Source organism: Schistocerca piceifrons, chromosome 3 (assembly GCF_021461385.2).
Source record: "Schistocerca piceifrons isolate TAMUIC-IGC-003096 chromosome 3, iqSchPice1.1, whole genome shotgun sequence".
Lineage (NCBI taxonomy): Eukaryota > Metazoa > Arthropoda > Insecta > Orthoptera > Acrididae > Schistocerca > Schistocerca piceifrons.
Genome location: NC_060140.1, coordinates 558,590,917 through 558,594,642, shown reverse-complemented (window position 1 = coordinate 558,594,642; position 3,726 = coordinate 558,590,917).

Below are 3,726 nucleotides of genomic sequence, written 5' to 3'. Positions count from 1 at the left end.
GAGACTTCTGCCAGTCCGCTCTTCGCCTCGGTTTCCCCTCCAGCAACATCACTTACGCCAATTGCAGCGCAAGTCGCGTTAATTATGCGTCGCTTCGCAGCGCCGACCAGTGCCTGCTCTGGGAAGTGAACAAATTCCCACAAAATTTCCCTTCCTCTCAACTTCTGCTATTTAGCTGCTCCCAGGTAACCCATCAAGGTTAGCATTTGTGCAAAACACCAGTTTTTTCGGAATTGAATCCCAGAAGAGTACTTCAACTTCCTTGGTCCCATGTTCCCATCGGAAGCCGGCGTATTTCATTCTGTCGCTCTTCACCTGATTTACTTCAGACTCAGCGTGAAGTTGCTATAGTCATGAACACGCCTATTTTTGGCCTCTGTTGACTGCTCCACCGAAGCTTTGCGCAGCTTTCTCGCATGTTTCACTGATAACGGGATGACAGACACTTATCAACAGGCGTACAAGTTCTCCGTCTGCTTCCCGGTACACCAGCATGGAGTCAACCACCCCCCCTCACTGTCACTCATCTTAAGGCAGCTGGAGGCCGCGCCCCGTTACCGCTTTCTCAGAGTTTGGGACGCCCTAAGCTGCCTATTGTCGCTTCCCTTCGCCGCTCCCCAGCCCGGCTGCGGTCAACTCTGAATACTTCCTAGGGATAAACTAGCCTCCAGTAAATCAATGCGTTTCCACAAAGTTTTCATGTCACGTGAATTACTTTAAAACCATCACCCAACATTAATTATTCCAATACGTCCATACTATACCCTCTACAAGATGCATTGGGCCGTGCCAGTCATTTTTGTTCAGCCCTACTGTTCACTCAACGTGAGTTCGGTGATCTTTAATGAGGTAAGGGGCATAGTTCTTGTCATCTTACAATTTTTAAAGCATTTTGAAGGCAAATGATGACATAGTGGAGTCAACAAAATTTTTTTCGACATTAAGAAAGGTAAAAAACACGAGTTCGTTCTTTCACATAGATATGAAAAAAAAATTTTCTGTAAAAATAATTTCAGTGCTTGTGTTATCAGCTACTTCATTTTAAATTGTGTTAGCATGTATCATGTGCAATCATGCATGTAACATGTGCTATCAATTTTTTAAACTAAACTTGTACTCACATGACTGCATAGCTCACCTTTCATTTCTCTTCCTTTCCACGTAAAAGTGTGCCTTCAATATTTCTAAATATACAGACTCACATCCAGACACTTCTCAGTGGTACATGCACCATTATTACATAAATAATGTTATGGTTTTCATCATCCACAAACTGCAATGCTTTTACCATTGAGTAATTCAGGCTTGACTCAAAATTCATTTCAAAGATTACACGGGTTCCAGGTTGGATACACAGATGTTACCTGTCAGTAAGTTAAAAAATATTGGTACTACGCTACTGCAGGACTACTGACAACGCCCGCAAGCATATTCTCCATTTATTGGAGACCAAAGTAAGAGATTGTATAACATGTCGGAAATATCTAAAAAGTACGGGTGCACGTCAGTGTCCACAGTTACCCTCGCTGCCCACAGCAAAGTAGGCTGGTATTTTCACAAGAGGATCATCAGATGATAAGCAGCGTACTCTGATAAACTGTACCGTGTGATGTGTCGACAGAAGTGCCGACACAGTGTGGTTTGAGGTGACCGAAATACACGCTGTAAGCTCACGCAGAATAGAGATAGGTCTGCAACAGGATACGTAATGAATGCTATAAAGAAAAGTACGTAGCTCCTGGAATACTTAACTTTAATCCATCCGTGTGGTACATCGCTCTTGACGATACAAGTGAGACTCTTTAGATACAAGATATGTAAGGCTAATGGCGCCTTGCTAGGTCGTAGCCATTGACTTAGCTGAAGGCTATTCTAACTATCTGCTCTGCAAATGAGCGAGGCTTCGTCAGTGTGCATCGCTAGCTACGTCGTCCGTACAACTGGGGCGAGTGCTAGTACGTCTCTCTAGACCTGCCGTGTGGTGGCGCTCGGTCTGCTATCACTGAAAGTGGCGACACGCGGGTCCGACATGTACTAATGGACCGCGGCCGATTTAAAGCTACCACCTAGCAAGTGTGGTGTCTGGCGGTGACACCACACCGTGCACCTTACAACTCTTCCTACAGTCCGACAGTGGGTATGTTTCTCCAGTTAGTCAAAAAAAAATGGTTCAAATGGCTCTGAGCACTATGGGACTTAACAGCTGTGGTCATCCGTCCCCTAGAACTTAGAACTACTTAAACCTATCTCACCTAAGGACATCACACACATCCATGCCCGAGGCAGGATTCGAACCTGCGACCGTAGCAGTCGCGCGGTTCCGGACTGCGCGCCTAGAACCACGAGACCTCCGCGGCCGGCTCCATTTAGTCCAAGCCAGTGTCTGCCCCATCGCGGTCCACGTGTGATCACTGCAGGAGGAGATCTGAGGATGTTACTGGCCATGGTAGCTGGCGATCCCTCAAGAGCACGTATGTGGAATATCTAAGACATCAAACCAACTGCCTATCGTTAGCATGGTGTTAACATCCAGCCGAGTCTCTTCCAAAGTCAATCTCGATCTTTTCAAGTGTCAGTCCCCATACCACGCACCTAGAATTTCAGGGCTCCCGTGATCTACAGGTAAGCACCTTTGACTACTGATGATATTGGGACCAGCGTTCGATTCAAGGAAATGTGATATTTTTTAAAAAAAATGTTTCAGCAATGGCAGCCGAAGACTTCCGGTATAAGGAATCACTCTTATTCTGCCAACAGCCTTGTTAAAGAGGATGAAGAGACCGATGGAGGTATAGGGCACTATGTTAAGCAGCTATGGGAAGCTGCTTCAGATGCAGGTAAATCATCAATTATTAACAGCATGACGATGCAGGAACAACGAAACAATAGTCTCATTCATGTATAATGTATGATATTTTGAAATGTGCTGATAACCTCATCAGTGGCTAACATATTTCGGAGTACTCTTCCATTTGAAGGTCCACCGAGAGAATTCCAAGAGGAAAAAGACTGAAATATCAATGAAAGAGTCACATTCTAAGAGTCGAGACGTGAAATTTCAGAGGTCTGAATGTGGTAGGAAAAATTCTGAAAGTAAAATGTAAAGGCGGAATCCAGTTGCAATAGGGATCACTAGAGTGATATGGAAGGAATATAAGGATTTCTGGTCAGGCAAATGTAGAATTAATAACATCAGAAAGTGGTATATCGGGGTTGGATTAATTTCGAGTTGGAAAGTAAGATAAAGAGTGAGTTACTGTGAACGGTTCAAAAACAACAATTTTCAGTAAATAAGTACTGCAAGATAAGTTATGAGACATGAAATGAGCTGCAAGTGCAAATAATCTAAATCAAATGTCCATAAGAAAAATGTTAAGAAATTGGAAACGATTAGGGTCTTCGGAAGGAGAGATTCAGAATATATGGGATGTCACAGTTGCAAACGAAAGGAGGTGAGCAGAGGACAATGTAATAAACTAATAATCCTATTAAACACAGGTCCGGAAAGCAATGATTTCCCCGATAAAACATACGCACCGGTGCAGTTACGTCCATGTCACGACACTGTTAATTACTAAAGCTACGTTTCTTCCCAATCACAGCAAGCATGGCGTAAATTACAAAATGGTAAACTCCCCTCGCTTGATTTTATCATCATTCCGGATGGCTAAGTACTGACTAAAATCGTCTCAACCACTAGCGTATCGGTCGTGACTCGACAATATC